Below are 9,758 nucleotides of genomic sequence, written 5' to 3'. Positions count from 1 at the left end.
TTTGCGGTGTCTGCAGTTTTAATCGGTCTTTTCTTTCATTTCACCAGCTGCAAGGACAATGCGGTAAATTATGGACTGTACTTATGAATGATACCGTTATAAACCGTAAATCTTGTTCAGTTGTATGGTTTCAGGATGGCTGATTTTGTCCTTGCTATATTAAAAGTGTGTGTAGGGGGAGGCAGAGAGTTCAAACACAGCACCAGTATTTTCCGTGTTGATTTGCTGTGTGGATTAAGGTACAGAATACAGACAGGTGAAGTGTTTTATGTGCCAGTCTCCTGTGCTGCAACAGACCTTAGTCACAAACAGTGTGCTGAACACTGAAACAACATGGTCTGATGTCCAGCATTAGTGCTTCCTACTCATGTGACCAAAAGTTATTTAACACAGAGATAGCATCACCCTGTGCTGTCATGGTGTCAGGTAGGAGTGTGATGGTGTGATGGTGTCAGGTAGGAGTGAGATGGTGTGATGGTGTCAGGTAGGAGTGAGATGGTGTGATGATGTCAGGTAGGAGTGAGATGGTGTGATGGTGTCAGGTAGGAGTGAGATGGTGTGATGATGTCAGGTAGGAGTGAGATGGTGTGATGATGTCAGGTAGGAGTGTGATGGTGTGATGGTGTCAGGTAGGAGTGAGATGGTGTGATGATGTCAGGTAGGAGTGAGTTGGTGTGATGGTGGCAGGTAGGAGTGAGATGGTGTGATGATGTCAGGTAGGAGTGAGATGGTGTGATGGTGTCAGGTAGGAGTGAGATGGTGTGATGATGTCAGGTAGGAGTGAGTTGGTGTGATGGTGGCAGGTAGGAGTGAGATGGTGTGATGATGTCAGGTAGGAGTGAGATGGTGTGATGGTGTCAGGTAGGAGTGAGATGGTGTGATGATGTCAGGTAGGAGTGAGATGGTGTGATGATGTCAGGTAGGAGTGAGATGGTGTGATGATGTCAGGTAGGAGTGAGATGGTGTGATGGTGTCAGGTAGGAGTGAGATGGTGTAATGGTGTCAGGTAGTGAGATGGTGTGATGGTGTCAGGTAGGGTAGGAGTGAGATGGTGTGATGGTGTCAGGTAGGGTAGGAGTGAGATGGTGTGATGGTGTCAGGTAGGGTAGGAGTGAGATGGTGTGATGGTGTCAAGAGTGAGGTAATGTGATCTTTTCACCTCTCTGAGTTGGCTGTTACAGTTTAAAATGAATCCTGGCATGCAGGGGCGGCACCAGAGATTTTGGGTCCCATGAAAAGACCTTGCATCAGGCCCCACCTACCACCCCCGAAAATCTTTTGAGGGCCCCTGTCAGTCAGAGCCCTGGGAATCAACCCCCCCCCCCCCCCAACCAGGTGGGGAATCAACCCCCCCCCCCCCTCAGCTGCCCTGTGGTACATGTCTCTTTCAAGTGCCAGTGACTTTATTTAAAAATAATTACTCAATAAATCTTGGGTTTATTGGCTGTGATTTTTATTGGCTTGATTTTGGACATGCAGTATAATCAGTACATGTGATTGGGAGAGTGTGATCTCCAGCGCTGAACCCAAACACTGCTCTTTCCCAGAGCTGAACCCAAACGCCACTCTTTCCCAGCGCTGAACCCAAACGCCGCTCTTTCCCAGCGATGAACCCAAACGCCGCTCTTTCCCAGAGCTGAACCCAAACGCCGCTCTTTCCCAGAGCTGAACCCAAACGCCGCTCTTTCCCAGCGATGAACCCAAACGCCGCTCTTTCCCAGAGCTGAACCCAAACGCCACTCTTTCCCAGCGCTGAACCCAAACGCCGCTCTTTCCCAGCGATGAACCCAAACGCCGCTCTTTCCCAGAGCTGAACCCAAACGCCGCTCTTTCCCAGAGCTGAACCCAAACGCCGCTCTTTCCCAGCGCTGAACCCAAACGCCGCTCTTTCCCAGAGCTGAACCCAAACGCCGCTCTTTACCAGAGCTGAACCCAAACGCCGCTCTTTCCCAGAGCTGAACCCAAACGCCGCTCTTTCCCAGCGCTGAACCCAAACGCCGCTCTTTCCCAGAGCTGAACCCAAACGCCGCTCTTTCCCAGAGCTGAACCCAAACGCCGCTCTTTCCCAGCACTGAACCCAAACGCCGCTCTTTCCCAGCACTGAACCCAAACAGCGCAGTGTTCCCAGCGCTGAACCCAAACGCCGCTCTTTCCCAGAGCTGAACCCAAACACCGCTCTTTCCCAGCGCTGAACCCAAACGCCGCTCTTTCCCAGAGCTGAACCCAAACGCCGCTCTTTACCAGAGCTGAACCCAAACGCCGCTCTTTCCCAGCTTCGCTTGGGTTTTCTCTGGAAGTGAAAGAGGAAATTGCCGACTAATGCAGCAGCTGGGAAACCGAGCAGATAAGCCTCTGTTTGAAATAATGACCATTTCAGGCTGGGCCAGTGACGATGCAGGGGGGTGGTATCGGAAACTAAACGGGTGTTACAAGAGTTCACGAGAAAAATTTGGCTCGCTCTCCCTTTCCCCCTGACCGTCAAACCACAGGGCACTAAAAATCATTTAATACGCAATCATTATGTGCTTTCTCACAAAACCACACTTGTTATTTTGGTTATGTATGGTACTATACTTCATTTGTAATGGCTTTTGCTCTCCAAGAGCTGGTATTCCAGATTTCTGCCCAGAAAACACTCTGGGCTCACCTGTGAAAACCAGTTTGGGGGAAAGACAGGGCAGAGTTTGGACGGGGTAGAGTTTGGACAGGGTAGAGTTTGGACAGGGTAGAGTTTGGACGGGGTAGAGTTTGGACGGGGTGGAGTTTGGACGGGGTAGAGTTTGGACAGGGTAGAGTTTGGACGGGGTGGAGTTTGGACAGGGTAGAGTTTGGACAGGGTGGAGCTTGGACGGGGTGGAGTTTGGACAGGGTGGAGGTTGGACGGGGTAGAGTTTGGACGGGGTAGAGTTTGGACGGGGTAGAGTTTGGACAGGGTGGAGCTTGGACGGGGTGGAGTTTGGACAGGGTAGAGTTTGGACGGGGTGGAGGTTGGACGGGGTAGAGTTTGGACGGGGTGGAGTTTGGACGGGGTGGAGCTTGGACGGGGTGGAGTTTGGACGGGGTAGAGTTTGGACGGGGTAGAGTTTGGACAGGGTGGAGCTTGGACGGGGTGGAGTTTGGACAGGGTAGAGTTTGGACGGGGTGGAGGTTGGACGGGGTAGAGTTTGGACGGGGTGGAGTTTGGATGGGGTGGAGCTTGGACGGGGTGGAGTTTGGACGGGGTAGAGTTTGGACGGGGTAGAGTTTGGATGGGGTGGAGCTTGGACGGGGTGGAGTTTGGACGGGGTAGAGTTTGGACGGGGTAGAGTTTGGATGGGGTGGAGCTTGGACGGTCCCTACGGGCGCTGTCGCTGCCTCGCCCACCACCTTTTCGTCTGGAGCGGAGAGGACGGCGTGAGAACGTGCTGTTGTCCTGAGCGCTGGTCAGGGGTGTGGGAGCGGTGGTAGGAGTGGTATTTTTACCCTCTGTTTTGCCCTGCGGGTGGCGGGTGGCTCTTGCCCAGGCGGTGGGGGGGGGGGGGGGGGGGGGACAGGGGGGGGCGGGCGAGACGAACCCAGCGCTCTCTCTAGGACAGCGACAGCGAGCCAAAACCATACAGCTGTCGCGAGCAGACCTGCGGAGCGGCCCAGCGGAGGGTATTAATAGAGCGTCCTGCGCTCAGCACCGGGGCCAGTACTGGGCCAGAGGTCTTCAGACTGTGGACTAACCCCAGCACTCCGTGTGCTGTCCTGTCACTGTTTTTGTTTTGATTTATTTTTTAGTTTTATTTTTTTTAAACGGGACCTCAAATTCCACATATCTCCTGGCATAAGTCCACCAATGATTCCTTATTCGACTCTATTTCCCTTTCTTTCCAGTATTCCTTTTTAAAAACACTTCACTCTTTGGTAAACTGATTCAGTAAACTGTTACTTTTTTCAGGGAGGCTAAAGGCCATTGGTGTGCAGAGGATGTTTTCACCTGAAGGGGGCCCAATTCAGTATTTGGCAAATCAGGACGCTTTGACTCATTCAGGGAGTGATCTGCCATAACATTATGCTTTATTTTTCCAAGTTTGTTTCACCCTAAACGCAACACTCTATTTTAATGCATTTTTATTTGCTTATATATACCGTACAATATAGGGTTAAGGTTATGACTCTTATCAGAATAACTGATGTATTTACCTCCCTTCGGTACTCTGAAAAAAGACACCCTTTTAATTTTTAAATTTTCAATTTTTTATATTCAGATTACACCGACTATCTGACAATTCCATTAATTACTTTTATGGATATATGTTTTGTTGACAACACAGAATCTTACCTTTCTATTTGGTATTATTATATCTATCAGTGTGATCTCTGTGAAATTAAAACCCAGAAGCTCAGGTCAGACAGAGTCGCATTAAGTTTACTGTAAACCTGCTGACTGTCAATCAGTATGATAGAAACAAACTCCTCCCACCCCACTAGGGTACTTACCTGAGCAGAGGGGAATAAACATTTGTGCCTTTTACAGTGTAAAATACAGACCCAGCTGCTGCATGTTCTGCCTCTTACTGCTGCCCCACATGCAGTGTGATATTATGTTTGCGAGCAGAGTACACATCCATACACCAAAGAGCTACCCATATTCCTCTCTAAGAGTGTTGCCTGCATAGCATTCAGACCTTCCAAAACTTTACCCTAACACCCCCCCCCCCCCCCCCCCCCCCCGCCTCCACTCCCTTGCCTTTTGGATGTTTCCATAGCAACTGGGATGTTTACAGTTCTCTCCTTTGCCTTGACATCATGGAGCCCAATAAGGAGTCTGTGGTTTTAGCCTAAGTACAGATTTCAGAGATAATTAGAAAAATAAATGTTTTAGCGGGGATATTCCAGGTTATGGCCCTGATTCGGTTACAGATGTGCGGGTGGGTTAGCTCGGGTGACTCAAATGCAGATTATTAGAGCAGACACTTGCACCACGTGAGAGAGAAACAGGAAAATTGCAGTGTACACAAACACGGCCTTCGAATTAAAACTAGTATTTACTATCAGTATTTTATTTCTTATTTTCCATACAGAAAGCTCTCCAGGACATGTCCCGTTCTCTCTCTCTCACACACGCACACACACACCTACACACATACACATACACACACATGCACACACACCTACACACACACACACACACACACACCTACACACACGCACACACACACACACTCACACACATACACCTACACGCACACACACACGCGCGCACACACACATACACACACTCACACACATACACCTACACACACTCACACACACACACGCACACACACATACACACACTCACACACACTCACACACATACACCTACACATGCACACACACACACGCACGCACACACACACACACCTACACACACACACGCACACACACACTCACACACACTCACCTACACACATACACCTACACATACACACACGCACACACTCACACTCACACACATGCACCTATACACACACGCACATACACACACTCACACACACACACCTACACACGCGCACACACACTCACACACACACGCGCGCGCGCACACACACACGCACACACACACACACACCTACACACACACACGCACACACACACACATACACACACTCACACACATACACCTACACACACACACGCACACACGCGCACACACACACACACACAATGCCAGTGCCCTTTAAATAACCTGCTGTTTTTGAAACGGTATCTGTTTTGGAGCAGTGTCTTGGTTACACGGTGGGGAGTGAAAGGTGGCTGTGAGAGGGCTGGCTGTGGGCCACACTTTCCCGCCAAGGTGGGTGGAAGAGGTGCCTCTGCGCTGCTATCAGTCACTGTGTTGCTGTCAGTGTTGCATAGCAAGAGTGGGCGGTAGTTCAGCCACTTCAATACGAGCAGCGGGAGTGCCTTCCTGCTTGTGATGCGTTCGGCTGAGTCTCAGTCCTGTAGGACCAGGATGACCAAAAAAGGACAAGGAGATGCTCTGGGCAGTTTCCCTGTCTTAAATCTTGAAAGAAAACAAAAAAACAAGTTGACTTCATCAGCAGAAGTCTTTAGTCACAAACGAGAAACGCGATGTTTAGACTTTACATGCAGTGTTATGGCATCAGGGAAGCGCAGGTTACCTCCTGCAGAGACTGAAGGATCCTCATGTTCAGAGCTCACAGAAACTGGCCCTGAAATCCTGAGTCCCTGTACAGGATAGCTTGTAGTGCTCTAGCTGCTTAATGCACCCAGGTTAAATATTTACCTGAAAGACACTACAGCATTGGGTCCTTGTGAATCCTTTAGGTTAGGTATGTGCAGCAAGGCTCTCGCTCCTACGATGCAGAGTTCACTTCCAGTGCAGAGAGAGAGAGCTCAGTGTATGATAATAGCTGCATGACTGCAGAGTGGACAGACTGCGATGCTGGCAGCGGTAGACCATTTCAGCTGAAACATCGGTCAGGGGCAGCGCAGCCTCTAATTATCCTCACCAGAGCAGATCTCTCTGGCGTGCGTAAAAAGTCACTTCCAGGTCCTTCAAATAAGCATTCGGGCCAACGGACTGCGTCCCGTCCACAAGTTCTAAACACGCTGTGTGTGTCAGCGCTGTGCGAGCGTCGGCCCCGCGTGTCCCTGCGTCCCACAGACGGCTTCCTGCTCGCTTTCCCATCAGCCTTTGGGGGCTGAGCGCCGAGCCCACTTCGCCTCCCACGACCGCTCTCTCAGCAGAACGTTTTTTTTAAAAACTTTTTGTTTTTCTCCCTCCAGGAAACTCGGTGAACTGCTCGGGGAAGGAAGGTCACAGTGTGCTCCCTTTAGGAATATTTCCTCAATTAACTGAGCTGATTAATTGGCTAACTAATGGGTCGCTCTGTTCTTTCTTTCCCGTCTACTGTTCTTTTCTCTTTATTCCCTTGTTGCACAGTAAATTTTATGTGCGACCACTTCAAGGGATACCTGTGAGGAACAGTATGCACTGCAGGGAGGGGCCTTTTCCTGTGGCTGTTTGGTGTTATCAGGATCTCCAAAAGTGATTCATGTAGAAATAACAAACTTAACTGCCTCCCAGATTTGGCTGTTGCTCCATCAAGTCAATCGATGACACCACCCTCTTGAGTAATTGAGATGCGCAGAGGGTTATGACTGAGATGAAGTCATGGTTCCACCCTAATTGTTTTCCCTTTTAACAACACGTGAAAACACCCCAACCCTTAATATGATTCATCAGTGAAGTCATGACACGGTAGTTCATCAGTGGAGAAACACAGGATATAAATAAACAAGGAAAAGCAACAGCCATCCGGTTGCAGATTAGCGTAGCATCATTACTCAGCTTTTACAATGAATGTTTTTTTCCTTCGAAATGGAAAACAAAGGAGAAATCAATCTGAGAAATGGTGTCTGAGTATGAGTGGTGGCATAAATCTGTTTCCTCTGTTAAACATGACTGCAGAAACCTGACTGCCTGCCCAAAACCATACTGTAGAAACAAAACTCGCAACAAGAAGTAATAAAATGCTGATGTTTGGACCATCACACCTTGTTGATTTTTCAGAATGTCATAATGTGGAACAGGAAAACTGCTGGCCTGTTTATGCCGTGGCATATTGTTTACTTTTCAGCAGTAGGTTAGCGCATAAATGTGGTTGTGGAAATGCACAAATGATCGTGACTGGCAGGTTTATTTGTATTTGGCCGATCAGTAATCAGGTTTTATGGTGCAGGAAACGTGTGCAAGCTGCATTGGAATGCTGCTGCTATATCTTTACAAAATGTCAGCCGTCTGGAAACAATACAAAGTATGTGAAACGGTCTGTTTTTTTCAGCCTGGGTCTTTATTTTTTTAAATTGGTTTTGATAGTATTTTATGTAATTGTTTCACTCAAGTTTTTGACTTTTTTCTCTCTATGCCAGTAGCTTCACAGCGTCTATGGGGCATATCGAGATACAGCTTCTGTGTATCTTCAGACAAGTCCTGGTTATCTAAACCTGTTATTGGGAAGTGAAAATGAATGTGAATATTGAAATGCATTTGTCGAAATTGAAAATAGTTTCGTCTGAGCTTGCAGAATTGACCGGAAGCGGGAGCTACAATATTCGGCGTGCACACAAATTTAATTCAGCGCTTCGTCTGTGTATTCCGCTTCAAGGTAAAATACGTTGACTGTACCTGCACCTTTCGAGGAGCTAACTAGAGAAATTGGTTCTTCCGCAGTGACTGCAGCAGATGTCATTCTGTCCATCATTGCTATTAAACGTCTCCTAAAATACAGCGCTGGCGCAGATCATGGTGTGAAGCCGTCAGAACGCACTCTTCTGGAAGGAGCTGAGAAAAGATTCAGCCACGCTAATAATAATAATAATAATAATAATAATAACAATATTGAAAGTATCTGAATGTATTGGAAACCTTTAGAGCAAATAAACAATCTTTTGTTACCTGTTGCTTAAAAAATAAATTAACAAAAAAAAACTTTTAAAATCGCGGCTGATTTGGCTTTAAAAATCGGCAACCAGAATCGGCCATAAAAATGAATGATAGGGGCAACCCTAATAAACGGCATGAGTTGATTTAATGCTGAATATTTTACTGTGTAGATCCTTCAGTTGCATTTTTATCACCTTGGTTTATAGCCTGTGTGGGAGGAAAAAGCATGAGATTTATCTCCTGAGATTCTACGTAATCCCAGTTTTCACCTCTCTGCCTCCGTGTCTGAAAAACACAACCCTGCGCGTGACTCAGCCGCTCCTTCCAAACGAGAGGCAGCGCGTATCGGCAGCTGGACGCACGATCTGCGTGGCTCTGCGCAGACGCGTCCAACACAAACAGACTCATCCCGCTCCGTCATCGAGCTGCGGGAGAGCCTGGGCACACGCCCACACGCCCACCCGAGGCATCGCGTCTCCGCGGCCCGCTCAGCCTGAGGCCGGGACTGGGACGGCGGCCCGCCCCGACCCGAGACACAACACAAACCGCTGCCAGACCCTCGTCACGCTGTGCGTTACCAGAGACATCCTGGATACGGCCGCTGGATGCTGCGAGCCGCGGGGTCAGACAATGCGCCGTGCCCGCAGGCGGGAACAGACGCTGCTCTAATTTGAGCACGCACAGGCAGTCAGCAAACGCTGGGGCAAGCGCTGGCCCGGGTCCCGAAGAGGCGGGGCCGGGGAGGGGCGGGGCCGGGCCTGCTTCGGTACTCTACCGACACTAACACGCGCGGCGCATGCAGGCGCACGGTCGCCACGGCACCAAGGCCAGCTTTCTGTCTGGAGGACTTTCAGACCCTTTACATTTATCACTAGACATTTTAATTAGACAGGATGAAGACCGATTTCAAATGCGCCATCCCTTAAATGTGTTAAAATACTACTGCGCCACGAGTTTCACTAATACAAACCTCCAAACAAACACAGCCGTCTTTTCACTCACTCAGGACAAGCACCAAAAAAGCAAGATGAAAGTACCCACCTTGCACGACCATCTGTGCGACACATTTTGATCCAGTTTAAAAGGCCTTCATGTTACAAAAAACTGACTGCAAGTCAGTCAAAAATGGCAAGCTGAGTAACAGTACATGTTTAGTTTAGCAGTATACAGTACATTCAAAATATTTTAATATATGATGGTGATGAATGTGGTGTTGTATAATTAAATCTGTTGATTGTAAATTTATGTAAAAACTCATGACATTTTCTGACAAGTAGAGAGCTAAGTCATGAGTTCTTAACTAAAAATATATGGTATTTGTTGATAAAAATGAGAATGA

The sequence above is a fragment of the Anguilla anguilla genome, chromosome 15 (genome assembly GCF_013347855.1).
Source record: "Anguilla anguilla isolate fAngAng1 chromosome 15, fAngAng1.pri, whole genome shotgun sequence".
Lineage (NCBI taxonomy): Eukaryota > Metazoa > Chordata > Actinopteri > Anguilliformes > Anguillidae > Anguilla > Anguilla anguilla.
This window is presented reverse-complemented; position numbering follows the sequence as displayed.